Raw genomic sequence first — 20000 nt, 5'->3', positions numbered from 1 at the left:
TCTGCATACTAGGTGACATTTCCACAATAGATATAAATAATTCTAATGGCCAAGAAAACTATCCTCATGGACTGGAGATCAAGAATTACCGTTCACATTTTATCTTGGAAAAAGATGCATTGAGGATCCTCTTAGTCTGAAGCCATTCCCCAACAACACCTTCATCAATAAATAATTCTAATGAAAACTCTAATAAATAAAGGAAAAAATAATTACTTTTATTAGTATTTTCCCACATCATAATTCGGGAAATACTTTATATTGGCAAAGTGACCAAATAAAAAGAAAATAATACATTTAGTCATGTTTACTAAGTGTTCACATTGTCATCTTTAAAATAGAAACCAAATATTCTACAAAACTGTCTGTATATTTTGTTATGGAACTTAAAGAACATCCAAAACAATTCTGTGTGCTGTGCTAAATGAGCTGTATATATATATATATATATATATATATATATATATATATATATATATATATATATATATATATATATATATATATATATATGATGGCATTTGTATCACCTTGCAACTTGCAAAGTGCTTATACCTTTGGTTCTTGTTCCTGTAGATCTACCTTCCTGCAGAGTTCAGCTGCAACCTTGATCAAACGCACCTGTCTTTAATTACCAAGTGCTCCTTCAGACCTACTTAAGGTGTACTCACATTAGGCTATTTGAACCGTGTCTGGGCACATTTCCCGGTTCGTTTGACAAGTGTGAGTGCTTCGAATCGCACCCAGGCGCAGTTCGATTGGCCAGCCCTGGCCCATTCGGAAGAGATGTTCCATAGTGCGGTTCGGTTGGGCTTTGGCGCGGTACACTTGTAGTGTGAGTGCAAAGTGTGCCTGAGCATGAAACTGAAGACGTGACATCACTTTTAAGGGATGTCACTGTTTCATATGGATTTATTAATTATTCTTACTTTTCAATGAACGTAAACTGTCATAGTTTATTAAAAATGCAATGCCCTCGCTGCTGGTCAGCTGCATCTTCAGCAAACCTCCAAATATGTAAAGCACGATGATTTTATTAAAGTTTATGAGAGTCAAAAGCGGTGGACGTGTTCGGCAAAAGATTTGACTGTGTATTATCGCATCCCAAATGACTTAAAATAATACAAAACAATATGACTAAAGCAATCTCCACTGTATTCTGTATTCTGTTCTTACTGTAACTGTTGCATCATCGTAAGCGTGCTCAGGCTTGGAGGGTAAAATGCAATGTGAGTGAGGGCTGTCGGAAGAGAGGGTAGGGGGGACAATCGCACCCAGGCACGGTTCAATGCAACCATGCCTAGTGTGAGTACACTTTAGTTGTTTTAGTTGTGTTTGATCAGGGTTGGAACTAAACTCTACAGGAAGATGGATCTCCAACAACAGAGTTGAGCACCCTAGGCTTCTAATGAGACAAAACAAAACCAGGAATTCCTCCCATGCAAACAAATGAAGATCTCTGCTCAGGCTCATTGGAAATACACCCCTCAGCCTTTTTTTTTTGCAAAGTACATTGGTCTGGGTACATTTCATTGCATGTTTCAGATGAGAAATCCACTAGAGGGCGCTGTCTGCAATTTTGCAAATATTTAAATTAGTTCCTTAGAGTATGTTTTATTCTTGTAGACATCCAGAAGAAGGTGTGGCTTCTGGTACAGAACATAGTACAGTTTTACCTTGATTTAACATTACTATTATCTTTTTTGTGAAACCATGGTTCACCAGACTCACACCAGAGTGCTCAGCAATCATTGATATTGTTAAGCTGTTATGTAGAAATTATTGGAAATTATATGGAAGTTATTTGTGAAAATAATCCTTTATTCATCAATAATATGTCCTCGGAAAAATCACAGCGTAGCGTTCATTTTCCCTAGAAAACGAGTCAAACTGTCAAATGTACTATTTGTTTTTGTGGTTTCACAAAAAATGTAGACTCAAGCATGTATTTCCAAAGAGCTTGTATTGGAAAATGTAGGCTACTTCAAGGAGACAGCATCAAATGAACTATACTAAGCAATTGCACCAGAGTTTGTTAAAAGTGTACCAAACTTGCCAAGTGTGAACACACTCTATATAAGCACAACTGAAATCCTGCATCTGTATTTTAAAATTATACTAAATACTAGTTTAAAACACACTATGCAGAATGAAATTATGGTTATACAAGGCCAGCAATGCTACACCTCGTACATTATGCTGATTTTACAAAACACATGTGATGTGACACAATAAATCTGTGCTTTTTGACTGAAATCATGTGCTTTAGAGTAGTAATGAGGATGCTCTAGAGATAATGCATTCATATGCAAATCTATTCGTTGTGCGAGCGTGTGCTATAAGGCTTCCCTGCTGCCGTGGCTCATTCCTGACCTGTTGGATCCTGTTCTCACTCACTGGAGGCACGCTTGGTTCAATCCAGTAATTATTATGTGTTCCTACGACTAAACACTCCACATTCCACACTGTTTTTTCCTCTCAGTTCTGGCTTATCTTATCAAACTTGGAAGATACAGGTCCATATGAAACATATACCCTATAGCGATATGCAGTCATAGTGTTTCCTGTACTGAATGTGTTTTTTTTTCATGCTTGCACCGAGTTGCTCGTATCTGATTGGGGTCGCCGTGGAAACAGGGCGATGGTCCAAAGCGGCTTCTGTCCGCACAGGTATAACACGCGATGAGGCTTTGATGAATCAACCGGTTGTTGACACAGCTGTACATTCTTTCTCTTGCATACACTCTCTTTACTCCATAACATGAAACAATGTAATCACGCAGATGACACAGATTATGTACATTTTAAAAGATTACAAATGTAGAAGACTTGGCTTGACTTATAAGTACAGAATATATACAATTAATGAAAAATGTAAGACACCATTTGACAATTCTTAGTTTCTCTGAATTATTTGGATTTGTTTTAGGTAAATGTAATAGTAAAATGTTAATGCTTGTTTTAAGTTCTGATAACATTTCCAAAGTTCAACCACGTCATTGCCCAAACACATACTTATAAATTGTAAATCAAGAGAAACAAATCTGAAAAAAATGTCAACAATATTCATTCATTCATTTTCCTTTGGCTTAGTCCCTTATTTTTCAGGGGTCGCCACCGCGGAATGAATCGCCAACTATTTCAGCATATGTTTTACGTGATTGTCCTTCCAGCTGCAACTGAGTACTGGGAAATACCCATACACTCTCACACACACACACCCATACACTATGGCCAATTTAGTTTATTCAGTTCAGTTATAGTGCCTGTCTTTGGACCAACATAGACTCATTCTGAAAACGATGCCCTATATATATTTCGGGAGATCGTAAATTGTGTTTAAAGAGCTACGTTAAGGTTTCATTTCAACTTTAAAACAAATGTGAGGGGGCGGTATGATGCCGTTCCTTTTCTCGCTTAGCACTTGCCACCGTTGCCATTTTCATCTATGTAAACACATAAAAAACAACATTAACGTTACACCAGACACTGTAAAAAGATCGTTCCCAGCCACTAGACTTTTCTGACGGAGTATTCGAGTGTCAGAATGTTGTGGGACTGCTGTAGAGGAGTTATTATTATGGATTATAGATGGCGAAATTTAGCTGGTTTTATTTTAGCTTTTTTTTAAAGCATGACGGTGATACATTTGTATGAACAAAATTATGAATGAATGTATTCAAACATATACTTGTTTGTTGTAAAAATTCGTAATAATGACACAAAAAAATACTAATTTGTGCGTCTCCTGACTTCCGGGTGCAGCTATACTGCCGTTGTGGCTGGTGTATTCTGGGAAATTTTCTTACCCCTTGGTTTCGAGTGTGATCCTGAAAAATCTCCATTCGAATGGGTATCAACCTCTTCCCCTTAGCCCTACGCGTTGAAGATAAAAAGAATTGGGACTCCTCTATTCCTTCACGTAAACGCGCAAAACGAGCAGTAGGGGTTAGGAGAACGGCTAAGGGGTAGAATTGGGACAGGGCCTAAATAACAGCGTGACAATGTGGTAAAATCTGAAAACGTGGTAAAAATCAGGCTGCCGTAAGGGATTTTCTTTTTTTGAATTGCTTTTGAAAACACTGCGATTGGGTTTAGGGGATCGGTCGGTTCTTCAGTCAGTCAATCAGTCAGTCAGTCAGTTGACAGCAGCCTCTAGTGGATTTACGTGGGAACAGCAGGCACTTCCTATTTTTTCCTTCAAAAATCCTATGAAAGGATTCCATATTTTGAAAAAACATTCTCTTAACGATATACTGTTAGTTTGTCTAAAGCCAAGCAAGGAGACAATTCTTGTAGCCATTGTTTAAAATGGGGCCATTCAGTATTTTTCCAATGATCAGCTACTATAAGTTTTGTATGTAATGAACAGATAATCATTTTCTTTTCGGCTCAGTCCCTTTATTAATCTGGAGTCGCCACAGTGGAATGAACCGCTTATCCAGCACATGTTTTACGCAGCAAATGCCTTTCCAGCTGCAACCCACTCACACACATACACTACAGACAATTTAGCTTACCCAAATTACTTATGCCACATGTCTTTGGACCAGGAGGAAACCCACGTAAACATGCAAACTCCACACTGAAATGCCAACTGACTCAGCCGAGGCTCAAACCAGTGACTTTCTAGCTGTGAGGCGATAGTGACACCCCAACAGATAATCAGCATTGCTCTATCTCAGCTAGTAAAAGAGCATGTTACAGGAACAGTATTTAGCGTACATAGTTCAGGACATTTGAGAATAATCTTCTTCAATACAATGGATAAAACATTTCACAGAAATCTTCAACTTGGGGACACGTCCATAAACAATGATATGAAGTTCCCATCTCTTTATTGCAGTGATCGGGAAATGTTCGTTAAATTCGTGAAGAATTTCTGGAATTATGAATACACTCATACTAATTTATTTAAATTTTAGAAGTTTAAATCTTGTATTAATTGTTTGGGTTTAATGCAGTCAGACATTCATTCATTTATTCATTTTCCTTCGGTTTAGTCCGCTATTTATCAGGGGTCGCCACAGGGGAATGAACCGCCAACTATTCCAGCATATGTTTTATGCATCTAACGCCCTTCCAGCCACAACCCATATTGGGAAACACCCACACACTCTCGCATTCACACACTACGGCCAATTTAGTTAATCCAATTCACCTATACCGCATGTCTTTGGACTGTGGGGGAAACCGGAGCACCCGGAGGAAACCCACGTAAACACGGGGAGAACATGCACACTCCACACAGAAACGCCTGCAATTAGACAGATATTTCATAAGAGTTTTAAACATATTTTAAACGGAAAAATCTTATTTTTTAAACATACATAAGACCTAAAATGAACAGGTGCCATTTTTATCTCTCTCCAGAGGGTTAAAAACCCAGATGATGGCCACAAAAGATAAGGACTGGTGTTCTTTACTGCATCCATGGCATTTTATAGCTTCATCCCCCTTCCACAGCCAGAGACCTGCGAGCTGAACAGTCCCAAAGGTCCAACATCATCCGCACACATACACACACAAACACCACGCTGATGATGTCATTAGCCTCAGGCCATGATCACGCATCATCAGCGTGTGTCAGGCTCCATCCGCCTGTCGCAGAAGACCAAAAGAGGGAACAGACAACACAAAAATGAGGAGAGGATAAAAAGGTTGGGACAGCACAGACAGATAATGGCTCAGGGACATATTAGAGTGACGTGTTACAATCTGTCGTACAATGCGTGTAATCTAAACAGCAGCAAAATCACTGTACGTGGCCCACTTCTGACCAAAGTAAGTAAAATCCACACTGCAGTCATTAAAAACAAAATATATTGCAGTTACAAATTGTTTATTTGGAAAAGTGTAACAGAATGCCACTTGGATGTTGGATTTGCAAACCAATGTTGGAAATTTACAATAAAATGAGTAACAAAATACATTAAAATTATATATTATATTTTGTGTCTATAACGTATATCATATTTGCAGTTTTATCTGTCAGTAGTGGACAAATATTTTTTTGACAATTTAAAGTTTAAATACAGTACATTTATTATGAAATACAAATTAAAATGAAATAAATTTAAATTAAATACAATACTCAGAAATAAATATATATTTTTTTTCAGTCAATATATACAACCTGTCAAATGTTCAGGTTTAAACATTTTAAATTAATAATTTTATTAATACTTTAGCAAAGTAGAATTGAATAGAAACTTTAAATCAAATTTAAACAAATGAAATTATACAATTTTAATAAAACATATTTTCAAATGAGCTATTTAACGAGGACTGAATGAAAAAGATTTTAAACTTTATTTTTCAAAGTTTACAAAACTGATGATAATAAAAAGCATGGTATCAGCATAAAAGAATGATTTCTGAAGGATTGTGTGATACTAAAGGGTGGCATAAGGATGCTGAAATTTCAGTTTTACATTACAGGAATAAATTAAATCATAACACATATTTATACTTAACATGTAACATGATTTAATAAATAGATTAAAATAAATAGTTTATTTTAAAATATAAACTACAATCATGATCAATGTATAGTCATATTTTACAGTCGACTTATTTCACTTATATTTCACAATATTTCAAAACCCGGTGTACAATAATAATTTTCAAAAATACCACATTCCCATAACAAAAACATCCACTCATCGGCCACTTTATTAGGTACACCTGTCCAACTGCTCGTTAACACAAATTTCTAATCAGCCAATCACATGGCAACAACTCAATTGTTGTCAATGAGTATTGTTGCCGACCATGTCCATCCCTTTATGACCACAGTGTACCCATCTTCTGATGGCTACTTCCAGCAAGATAACGCGCCATGTAATAAAGTGCCTATCATATCGCACTGGTTTATTAAACATGACAATGAGTTCACTGTACTCAAATGACCTCCACAGTCACCAGACTCAATCCAATAGAGCACCTTCGGGATGTGCTGGAACTGGAGATTTGCATCATGGATGTGCAACCGACAAATCTGCAGCAACTGCGTGATGCTATCATGTCAATATGGACCAAAATCTCTGAGGAATATTTCCAGTACCTTGTTGAATCTATGCTACAAAGGATTAAGGCAGTTCTGAAGGCAAAAGGGGGTCTAACTCGGTACTAGTAAAGTGTACCTAAAAAGTGGCAAGTGAGTGTATACTGCAAATATACACTAAAAATATTTTGTAGACTTTTGTAGACTACAGTAGGTCTCCTGTCAGCTCGATAATTCTAAGATGCTATGATTTTGAAAATATGTCATATTCTTAACATTTTTTAAATATTTACAAGCACTGCCTTTAGTTCATTCTAAATCGTCTGTCATAAATTTGATAATGAAAGGGTTTTAATAGACCCTTTTCACATTTCTGGGTTTCGTCATAGTCGTCATAGTTGGGAAAACTATGAGCGCATTGAATGGAAGAATACAACAAATATATTTTACAATCTTTTTGGTCAAATAATTAAAGAAAAACTGAGGAATGGTGTTATCAAGACTTTCAGAAAAAGGAAAAAAATAGTGTGAGACTGATTACAGCAGCCAGAAGAGGGAACAACGTCAAAATGACTGTCCTGCCCCATAAACACTGCATTAGAAATGCCTTGCACAAGCGGTAATCCAATTTTGTAACTTGAAGCAAAGATGATATAATACATAAATACATATAAATGTTCACACGTTTAAAAAAAAAAAATCAAAATTTTAAAAAGTTTTAAGATTTAAGATGCTGGTGACCGTTCAATGTGTCATAACGGGCTTGTGAAAATGGTCCATATGGAAGTTTGTGTTAATATCTCACATCCAAATTTGCACGGGACTCACAAAAGTTCTAAATTCCAACACACACACCCCACGCTGACACCACTGAAGTGAGTGCAGACGGATCAGCCTCGTCCAGCTCTTCTGATAACAGACTCGTCCCACATTCTCTAACCGTCATCCATCAGCTCGGGTCACACACCGCTGATCCTGCATGCGTCGTAACCTCTGACCTGCTCATCACTCACGCCTGCACAACATTTATCTGTGCCACACACACAACGCTACTCTCCCCAAACACATTCACCACGACGCCTGCAACCGAAGCTTTTTATTTCCAGATGATAATGCTTTAAAGCACTTTATCAGGCTGTAGCGCTGATTGAAGGGGCCCGGGAGAGGAACGCTGTTCTTCGTGGGGGAATAAATGGCTGATCGTGCTGCCAAAAACAGGTCGGTAAACATGTCTACTCAGCAGCACATGCTGGACTTACTTACATTTCAGGCCACTTCAATTAACAGCCACAGGAAGAAAGAGGGCAGGGGGGATTTAGAAGATGGAGGAAGAGAGATAGCGGATATGAATGGAGGCTACTGATGAGAGAACTACCACACAAGAGGACAAACTCCTGTGCTTAATATGTAAAGCGGGTAAAAAACATGTCACCTTTTATTATAGAAAACATAATTCTTAAGGAGCTGATGACTTGAAATTTTTACCAGATGCAAGTAACAACCAAAGCAATCCATACATAGAAAGAAAACAGTTTTAGTTTAGAAATTAAGTTATGTGTTATGAAATGAAATGACACAGGGAAAAAGTATTGAACACATGAAGGAGGTTCAAAAAGGCATGGAAAGTCCAGACAGCAGGTGAAATCTCTCTCGTTAGATGCAACCCTCATTAGACGTCAGTAAAAATGAATATTAGCTGTTATTATCATGTTTTTATCAGTCCCAACACCCGCATTATCATGATGAAGAAGATGAAACCAGGGTGGACATTTCAGCAAGATAATGACCCCAAACATAGGCAAGAAACTATCGATTGGTTTCAGAGAAAGAAAATAAAGCTGCTGGAATGATTCAGCCAATTACCTGCCCAAACCAAAAATTACCATTGGCCAACTTTAGGCATCTTTGCTATAAAGAAATTTTGTAGTTGCATGTCTCCTCATCAGTAAGTATATCCTATTGCACAACAACTATCCAGAATTGTAGCTAAAACAATTTAAAAAAAATTTGGCCCACTAGGGGGGTGGTCCCCTAATGCCACAAGTTTACATGAAAGTTAACAGTCATGACTCTTTACAGTATACTGCACCAATCAGAGCGCTGATCAAAAAACATCTTTAGCCTCACCCACTCCTCTGAAGCAACATAAATGTTTCCCAACACTCTCAAAGTAATATTTTACATTTGATTAGAAACTTTTATTTTTTATTTGATTGTGCCAATCACAGTTTATACAGTGTTTTTATTCCAAATCAAGGTGTGTAATGTTCCGATTCACATTGTACATGGTTGGTTTGGTTCATCGTTTTAACACAGTAGATTTCTTTTTAAATTCGTAGGGCAAATCTACTCCTAGAAAGATCACTACTTATAAAGTAGATGTGCAGTAAAGCAATTTATACACAAATATCTTAAACTGAATGTGTATTTAAAAAGGCAACCAGAGATAAATACTACACTAAGTCTGAAAAAGATCGATATGTGATTTATTTTGCTGTGGTTATCAGGCGGTGGTTTTCGTATAGTGCTGGATTATGAAATTCTGATGTCTTATCAATAACACAGAGGTCATAAATCTGTCTTTTCTGGTCTGAATGTGGCTCTGTCTGTGAGCCTGAGTCTGTGGGGCACTGAGTTCTTCTGAAGGAATCAAGGGAACAGTGAACATTGCCACGAGCCTATGTGTTTCTGTGCGTTGTCAGATGTGATGCCTGCACACACATACACACGTACAGATTGAGAGAGATAGACACAGAGAGAGTGACAGAGAGAGAGAAAGAGAGCGAGCAAGCGAGCGAGCGAGCGCGCGAGAGAGAGAGAGAGAGAGAGAGAGAGAGAGAGAGAGAGAGAGAGAGAGAGAGAGAGAGAGAGAGAGAGAGAGAGAGAGAGAGAGAGAGAGAGAGAGAGAGAGAGAGAGAGAGAGAGAGAGAGAGAGAGAGAGAGAGAGAGAGAGAGAGAGTATATGGAGACTGACAGCTCTGTCCAGCTATTTGTTCCACTCACTCGCAGACAAGCTCTCCCAGCGGGCAAAAGCTGCTCGAATAACAAAACATTTGACTCTACAGATCCACACAAGCTCACAAAAACACATGCAGACAGAGGAAATGAAAAATGTGGAAAAATACAGTAATATATATGAATACAAGCTTATCAATAGACAAAAGCTGAGTTTACTGTACTCAGCAAACATTACATTCAAAAAGTGATATTAAAAACCAAACAAATCATGACAGTAACATTCATTCATTCATTTTTCTTCGACTTAGTCCCTTTATTTACCAGGGTCACCATTATTATTATTTCAAGCTATATTGTACTTTTGTATGGAAGCCCTGAACCGCATGGTAAAAAAAAAAAAGGAATTTTGGTAGTGAGGAAAAAAAGAAATCTTAACTCGGTATAATGAGATATTATGCTGTTTTAACAACATAATTAAGTCGTTATAACGACATAATATCTTGTTAAAATGACAAAGTCGTTATTTCAACATAATTAAGTCGTTATTTCAACATAAGTCGTTATTTTGCCAAAATATCTCATTATAACAAGATATTATGTCGTTTCAACAACATAATTAAGTCGTTATAACAATATATTTCGTTAGAACAACATAATATCTTGTTAAAATGACTAAGTCGTTATTTCGACATAAGTCGTTATTTCGACATATCTCATTATAACTGACATAATATCTTGTTAAAATAACAAAGCCATTATTTCGACATAATTAAGTTGTTATTTTGACATAATATCTCCTTATGCCGAGATATAACGTTTTAACAACATAATTAAGTTGTTATAACAACAAAATATCTGGTTATAACAACATAATATCTTGTTAAAATGACAAAGTCGTTATTTCGACATAAGTCGTAATATTGACATAATATCTCGTTATAACTGACATGATATCTTGTTAAAATGACAAAGCCGTTATTTCAACATAATTAAGTCGTTATTTCAACATAAGTCGTTATTTTGGCAAAATATCTGGTTATAACAAGATATTATGTCATTTCAACAACATAATTAATAAATCATTATAACAATATATTTCGTTAGAACAACATAATATTGTTATGAAGCGGACAGGAGACAGAGGTAAGGAAACGTTAGGGTGTTTATTAAATGACAACAAGGAGCACATGAAGGATAGCCAGGAGGATCAGGAATGATGTTGGGGTCTTTTCCTCCGTGGCTGGGTAACAGGAATACACGAGGATGGACAGCACACACCAGATACAGCTGACAGAGGATGACACAGACTTGGAAGGACTGGAAGACAGGACGATTCGGGTGGACCAGGAAGACTAGGAGGAATACAAAGAGAACAGGTAAGTAAAGCGTTTGTTTTAGCTGAGGATGACTACGCTGAGTGGTCGCTCAGTTGTCCGCTTTCGTCGAGACGAGCCCGGACAATGAGCGACTGGAGTGCTGTGCTTTTATCTGGTGCTCGTGAATGTGATGCAGCTGTGTGCTCATTAGAAGTCAGGTGATGGTGATCTTCGTGAGTGGGGATCGTGAGAGCCTGACCAATCCGTGACAGTACCCCCCTCCCCAGGGCCCGCTCCTGAGGGCCGACACCTCCGACGCCGTGGTGGTCTCCCTCTGCCTCTAGGCGCTGGGAACTCAGGGTGGCTCTCATGAAACTCCACCATGAGACTAGGATCGAGAATATCAGCTCTGGGAACCCATGTCCTTTCTTCGGGGCCGTACCCTTCCCAGTCCACCAGGTACTCCAACTGGCCACCACGACGTCGGGAACGCAAGATCTCCTTCACTGCGTAGACGGCTCCTTCTTCTAGGAGCAGTGGAGGAGGGGGTTCCTCTTCGTGGTCAGGCTCTGTGGAGGGAAGAACAGGATCGTGATAGGGTTTCAGGAGTGATACGTGGAATGTAGGGTGAATACGGTAGTGAGAGGGTAATTGTAGTTTGTAGGTGACGGGGTTAACCTGTTCCACGATGGTGAAGGGACCAACAAATCGGGGACTTAACTTGCGAGAGGGCAGTCGCATGCGTATGTCCCGGGTGGATAGCCACACCTTTTGTCCGGGTGTGTATCTGGGTTCTTCAGACCTTCTTCTATCGGCGGTTACCTTGCTTCGACGGACTGCCCTCTGCAGATGTTGATGAGCCTCGTCCCAGACTCTCTCGCTCTCCCGGAACCAGTGATCCACTGCGGGGACATCAGATGGTTCGCCATCCCAGGGAAAGAGCGGTGGTTGGAAGCCCAGGACGCACTGGAATGGCGTGAGTCCGGTGGAGGGTTGCCGCAGTGAATTTTGGGCATATTCTGCCCAGCCCAAATACTGGCTCCAGGAGCTCTGGTGACCACTGCAGAAGGTCCTCAGGAACCGTCCCACCTCCTGAATCTTCCTCTCTGTCTGCCCGTTGGTTTGGGGATGATATCCAGAAGAGAGGCTGACGGCCACACCTAGGAGCTTGAAGAAGGCTTTCCATAGACGTGAGATGAACTGTGGACCTCTGTCCGACACAATATCTTCTGGAATACCAAATGACCTGAAGACTTGATTAAAGATATTGTCGGCTGTTTCAAAGGCTGTGGGAAGACCTTTCAGAGGGATTAGTTTGACAAACTTTGAGAATCTATCTACGATGACTAGAATACAGGTATTACCTTCTGACGAGGGGAGGTCAGTGATAAAGTCCACTCCTAGGTGTGACCAGGGACGGTTCGGAATCGGCAAGGGATGGAGCTTTCCAGCGGGTAGATGACGTGGGCTCTTGGATTGGGCACAGTCCTTACAGCCCTGAACATATTGCCTCACATCCCTTGCCATGTTTGGCCACCAGAATCGTTGGGATACTAGCGAGAGAGTATTGTTGATCCCTGGATGTCCAGTGCCTAGCGAGGTATGTAAGGAGTGGATCAGATCTACCCGGTGTTCAGGTGGTATGAACTGCCGATGAGGAGGGCATCCCGGCGGAGCAGGGGCTTCCGGAGTGGCAACGACTGGAGGAGCGTTCCAGGTGATCGGACAAATGGAGATGTGTTCGGGAAGAATCTTCGTTGGGAGTTCTTCATGATCGTGATGCTCGTGTAAACGAGAGAGAGCGTCTGCTCTTAGATTCTTGGGTCCTGGACGATAGGAAATGGAGAAATCAAAACGTGAGAAGAAAAGTGACCATCTGGCTTGACGTGGACTTAGTCTCTTGGCCTCTTTGATATATTGGAGGTTTTTGTGATCTGTGATCACCTGGAACGGATGTTTGGCTCCCTCCAACCAGTGACGCCACTCCTCCAAGGCTAGCTTGATTGCTAGAAGCTCCCTGTCTCCTATGCTGTAATTCTGCTCCGCCGGGCTCAACTTCCGAGAGAAATAGGCACAGGGATGCAGTCGGGGCGGTGTATCATGATGTTGGGATAATACTGCCCCGACGCCGGTGGTGGATGCGTCCACTTCCACCACGAAAGGAAGATTTGGGTCAGGATGAGTCAGGAGTGGGGCCCTTGTGAACTCCTTCTTAAGAAGGCGGAAGGCTGCGGCTGCTTCTTTGGTCCACTCCAGTCCTTTGGGTTTACCCTTGAGGAGATTAGTGAGAGGTGATGTAATCCTGCTGTAGTCCTTGATAAACCGTCTATAAAAGTTAGCAAACCCAAGAAACCTCTGGAGCTCCTTAATGGAAGTGGGTTCTGACCAGGATAGAACAGCCTCAATTTTCTTCCCATCCATACGTATACCGGTTTGGTCAATGATGTATCCCAAGAAATGAATCGACTTCTGGTGGAATGAGCATTTCTCCGCTTTGAGGTAGAGGTGATGTTCTCTCAATGTGTGTAGGACCTCCGCAACGTGTTGGCGATGTTCGGCCTCACTCCGGGAGTAAATGAGGATGTCATCTATGTACACTATTACAAAGTGGTGAAGAAACTCCCGGAGGACTTCATGAATGAAGTTTTGGAATACGGAGGGGGCGTTGACCAGACCGTAAGGCATGACCTCATATTCATAGTGGCCAGTAGGGGTCACGAATGCTGTCTTCCATTGGTCCCCCTCACGTATTCTTATCAGATTATACGCGCTGCGGAGGTCCAATTTAGTGAAGACTTTAGCTTCTCGGAGCTGTTCCAAAGCGGCTGGTACCAGAGGAAGGGGATATCGGTATTTTACTGTACCGTTATTTAGGACCCTGTAGTCGATGCATGGACGCAGCCCTCCGTCCTTCTTGGCCACAAAGAAGAAGCTTGAGGCGGCTGGTGATTTTGAGTGACGTATGTACCCCGGACTCAGAGCCTCCCTTATGTAATCTTCCATTGCCTGATTCTCTGGAAGCGAGAGCGGGTAGATCCTACCTCTTGGCAACTGGGCATCTGGAACTAGGTCGATCGCGCAGTCCCATGGCCGATGCGGCGGTAGCTGGGAAGCTCTCTTGGGGCAGAAGACATCATGAAAGGAGCTGTACTCCTTAGGAATGTGGATAGACTGTTTCTCAGGAGGACTCTCGACCGATGTTGTAAACAAAGAAATGGGGTTCCGACCTTGAAGAGGGAGATTTGGAAAACAGGTAGGTGTACATCCAGATCCCCATTTCTTTATCTCTCCTGTGCCCCAAGAGATGATGGGATCGTGCTTCACCAGCCACGGGCGCCCTAGAATGATGTCCATATTTGCACCCTCCAGAACCAGAAATTGAATCCTCTCTTGATGTAACAACCCCACTTGAAGAAGGATGTCTTCGCATTGTCGATGGATACGGGTCGAAGATCGAGTGCACTGGGTTATCGGTTGTATCTGGTATATATGCGAGGACGCCTCAGTACGTAGGTGGAGTTGACGACAGAGGGATTGGGAGATGAAGTTCCCTGCTGACCCGGAGTCGATGAGGGCTGTGACAAGGAGAGAAATAGAGGCAGTAGTTATTTGTACGGTGGTAGTAAGTGGTTTACATTGTTCAATATTCGTACTGAATACACTCACTGAAGTCCGAATGGGACGAAGGGGACACTCCATACGGGTGTGTCCACTGACACCGCAGTATAGACACAGACCCCGGGTCAGCCTCCTCTGTCGTTCCGCTGATGTCAGTCTTCCAGACTCTATTATCATGGGTTCTGGTTCTGGAGAGGCTGTTGACTCAGGCGATTGGAGGAGTGCAGACGAGGGGGTGATGGTGTCCTGTTGATAGGAACGGAGACGATCGGAACATCGGAGAGAATGTTGGATGAATCTCTCCAGACCCATAGTATCATCTAATGTGGCCAGCTGGATTCGGAGAGTGGGTTCCAAGCCGAGCCGGTACGTGGTCAACAACGATCTCTCATTCCATCCACTTGCAGCTGCTAGAGTGCGAAACCGGAGAGCATATTCCTGTGTAGATAGAGTACCTTGCTTTAGATGATACAGCTGCTCTCCAGCGGCTACTTCCCCATCAGAACGTCCAAACACCTCTTTGAAATACTCCGTGAAGGTAGTGATGGAATTCATGACCGGCCCGGCTTGGTTCCAGATCGTCTCAGCCCATTTAAGTGCAGGCCCAGAGAGTAGTGATACGATGTAGGCGATCTTTGACTTATCTGTGGGATATAGAGAAGGTTGCATTTCGAATATGAGGGAACATTGTAACAGAAAACCATTGCACTCCCCCGCTCCGCCTGAGTAGGGCGCTGGTCGGGCCATGGGACTGGAAGGAAGGGCCGAAGAAGAAACTGTGGAGGCGGAAGTGCTCGGTGCTGGTGGTGCGTTGGAAAGTGGAGCTGGTGGCTGTAGAATCCGCTTCAACTGGTCCACCAGCTCTTGAAAGTGATCGGGGGTGCTCATGTTGTCGTCGTTATAGGTCCGGGCTTCTGTTATGAAGCGGACAGGAGACAGAGGTAAGGAAACGTTAGGGTGTTTATTAAATGACAACAAGGAGCACATGAAGGATAGCCAGGAGGATCAGGAATGATGTTGGGGTCTTTTCCTCCGTGGCTGGGTAACAGGAATACACGAGGATGGACAGCACACACCAGATACAGCTGACAGAGGATGACACAGACTTGGAAGGACTGGAAGACAGGACGATTCGGGTGGACCAGGAAGACTAGGAGGAATACAAAGAGAACAGGTAAGTAAAGCGTTTGTTTTAGCTGAGGATGACTACGCTGAGTGGTCGCTCAGTTGTCCGCTTTCGTCGAGACGAGCCCGGACAATGAGCGACTGGAGTGCTGTGCTTTTATCTGGTGCTCGTGAATGTGATGCAGCTGTGTGCTCATTAGAAGTCAGGTGATGGTGATCTTCGTGAGTGGGGATCGTGAGAGCCTGACCAATCCGTGACAAATATCTTGTTAAAATGACAAAGCCGTTATTTCAACATAATTAATTTGTTATTTTGACATAATATCTCCTTATGACGAGATATAACGTTTTAACAACATAATGAAGTTGTTATAACAACATAATTATGTTGTTAAAACGTTATAAAACGTTAAAATGACAAAGCCGTTTTTTCGACATAAGTCGTTATTTTGACATAATATCTCATTATGATGAGATAGTATCTTTACCTCTTGTTCTCTTGTTTTTAATCAATTCTATTTATTTATTAATTTTGTCAAAGCATTATTATTAAGCATTATTATTATTAAACAAATTGGAAAAATCAGCTGAAAATCTAATTTTAAGACTCAATCAGTAATCAAAAAATGTGTCCAATCTCATTAACAATCTCATTAGACGTAAACCCAAGCATGTAAAGAACATGACGAAACTTCAAACTTTACCACAGACTTTATGTCATATACTTTAATTGTGTGTTTCAACCATACATAAAGTGCTGGCAATGAAAACAAACACAAAAGAATCATAGTCATTTATTATTCTAAAATTGTAGGTCATATTCAGCACAGTGCACTAAAATGCAATACAGACATCCACACATGTTTGTCTGTGATGACACACACACACACACACACATCAGCTGGAATGATCATCAATGTGCAGCGAAAAAAAAAAATCGAGGAGAGAAGGAACAGTGTTTCCTCTGAGAGAAGATGAGCTTTTTTTACCCTCTCGGAAGTAGAGTAGGCTAATTAGAAAAGCAGGCCTACTTAAATCATATTAATAACAGCCACGCTGCACCTCACTCAGAGAACAAGCCAGAATGTGAGATCCATATCCGACACAGCAGCTCAGTTAAACACACCGAGTCTCCCACTAACGCTTTAATCGAGGATGATCAGGAGATCTCTGAGATTAACAGTGTTTGCTAAGACAAGCGTCACCATTATTCATGCTAATGCTAAACCTCGGAATTAAACTTCAGGGCATAACACCGTTTGCGCTACACACTGTAATTATATCTCAGATTTCAGGGCATGATGTGGAGAGGTGTGCGATTTTTTTTTTCCTCCGAGCGACTTACAGTGCTTGTTTCGCATGTTATAAAACCATGAAAAATAATGCAAATGCGGAACTTGGATTTGGACTGTAACAAGGAACAAAGACTTGAAGGCTTTGATATGGGTCAGTGAGCACACATAGAGTAATGCCCTATCAACCATTCAGCTACATTTAATGCCTTAGCAACCTGAACGCCCTGCCTACGTAGTTAAGAATCACCACAAATCTAGTTTTAAATCCTACTAAAACATCCTGGATGGGTCAGAGACTTACACACCAGATGGCCAGTTCAACGTTCAGATATATTCTCTACTACGACTATTTCATCATGTCTGCATGTACACAGAGAGGTTATGAACTCTAGCAACAGACATTGGGCTTTGTTGGATCAGTGTGTTGCCCTTGTCTGTGTTTGTTGCCTTCTGTCTAAGCTTGTTTTTGTTGACTGAATGGGCTGAGTCAGCACTTACCGGCTCTACAATGTCCGAAAAATGTCATGGTACAATTTGGCGGTTGTCTATCAGAGTGGTGTGAATTGGCCCTTAAAAGAAGAGTTTGTTCAGAGTTGGTCTTTGACTTTCTTATGTGGAACATGAAAGAAGATTATGATGAAGAATGTTTATACAATGACAGTAAGTAAGTCCGATGTTCTGTGGATCTATCTAAGCTGAGGCTGCACAATAAATCGTTTCATCATCGATATTGCAATGTGTGCATCCACAATCACAGGATCTCCAATGTTGAATCGGGATTATAGTTCCCTAGGCCGATGTTATTTTCAATCAGAAGTTTATTCACACAGCATGATTTGAATCGCTGACAGCTCAAGATATTTAACATGCCATATATCTCACGGGTGTCGGGGACTCATTTGAAATTCTCTCAGATCGCGTCTTGGATAGCACACATTGTGTGATTTTTACTCGCGTGAATGAGCAGCGATTTGCTTCTGAATTCAGTCATTTGTCAGAGATTTCTCAAAACTTGTCGGCGAGTCAAAATCGGGGCTAAAATCATGCAGTCTGAACACGGCATTAGTTGATTCAACGTCATTTTAAAAATCCTTCACATATAGTTCATAGACTTAAAAATGTTAAGGCAGTGTGTTTATTTACTTCAAGTAAAGTCAACTAATTATAAGCAACATATTTACTTATTTTAAGAACAGTCAATGAACAGTCACACTTCACAAAGCTAATTGCTTTTATAACAATGCTATTCATGTAGCAAGGTGTTATGATCAACAGCAGTGTTGTTCTTGCTGCCTGCTGGTGAACATTCCCTATCATTCACTCAACTACACATCTGCCACTGAACTGAACTACAAACCCCATCCTTCCCTGCACTCACACACCAGTTCCAGTTCCATCTGAAGCTGTTCAGGACTAATTAGATGGACTATAAACACAGCACACACACATCGTTGCTGAGTTTCAATTCAAAGAGTTTCCTTGTTCTTGCCTTTCGTGTTTTTAAATAAACCTTTGCTTTGTTTATTGTTTGTGTTGTTTTGCTGCCTGTCCCAACCATTCACCGGCTTTTCTGACTATGCTTTGGATTACCTGTATGCTCCAGTTCACTCCTGTTTTAACCCTTGACCATCCCAAAATAAAGCTGCTCGTGGATCCTCACTTCTGTCGCCAGACCCACTCATTACACAGGGGTTTGTAAAATCAAACAAAGGAAATAAAACTTCCTTTAGCTCAGTACTGATAGCAGAATGGTTGCCAAGCAACAGTCACAGGTGTATGTTTGTAGAGTATTTAACAACAGATCGGGAATCAAGAACCATAAATATCCATTATCCATCTGCTTTGGACTTCAGACTTGAATTTTATGCCAAAGTAGGCACACGCCAAGTAGAGAGTTATACATTAAGTTTTGTATTATTAATAATAATAATAATAATAATAATATAACATACATATAAAAATGTTGCTAAACTTTCAATTTTAATAACTGTGGAAACTCATTATCAGACGCTTTTAAAACTGTCCATCACTTTAACTAAATAAAGCTGTGTTTTGGGGATGATGACATCATCATGGAATGGCAGTAAGACTGATTTAGACTCTTAAAACGAGTGCCAATCATCTCTCATAGAGCTGATGGAGTGCAGTGTGTGTGTGTTTGAAAGAGAGAGCGAGAGACAGTAAGGGAAGGAGTGGTTTATTCCTGAGGGTGTGAGCCCAGCAGCAATCTGAAGGTCACCTCCAGTCAGCTTAAACAGAGACCAACCCTCCATCCATCACTTTAAATGGCAGCGGACACTTTACTGATGGAGAGAGAGCGAGCGGGATGCACTCAAACAAACAGATTAAAAACCTTCCCATGATCCCAAACACAAACCTCGACAAGCAGTTCATTTTCTCTGTGCCTGGTATTATGCCACCGACTGCTTGTCTCCTTGTTTCAATCAGCTCTTGGACACAAAGCAAATTCTCGGACACGGCTTCAGTCGCATGCTAGCAGCGGCTTATTGCATGCAAAATCCTTTCCTCAACCCACCAAACACTTTCTGGATGTAATACCTTTAACATGACAAATCCGTGGTTGCACAACTTCCGAGTCAGCAACTATGGAAACGCAAACTGAGACTCGAAGGACATGATTTTATTATGATTCCACTCACCTACTCGAGTACCACATCCAGA

At 40.9% G+C, this 20000-nt stretch overlaps 1 protein-coding gene across 3 annotated transcripts in view; it reads right to left on the bottom strand.

The window, feature by feature from the left end:
* The window catches only part of bcar1 (BCAR1 scaffold protein, Cas family member), a 182216-nt gene that overhangs the window by 125445 nt on the left and 36771 nt on the right, over positions 1 to 20000 (bottom strand). The window lies entirely within an intron of this gene.

The sequence above is a fragment of the Danio aesculapii genome, chromosome 18 (genome assembly GCF_903798145.1).
Source record: "Danio aesculapii chromosome 18, fDanAes4.1, whole genome shotgun sequence".
NCBI lineage: Eukaryota > Metazoa > Chordata > Actinopteri > Cypriniformes > Danionidae > Danio > Danio aesculapii.
The sequence above is the reverse complement of the archived record's forward strand: the minus strand, read 5'-3'. Positions and strand labels throughout refer to the sequence as shown.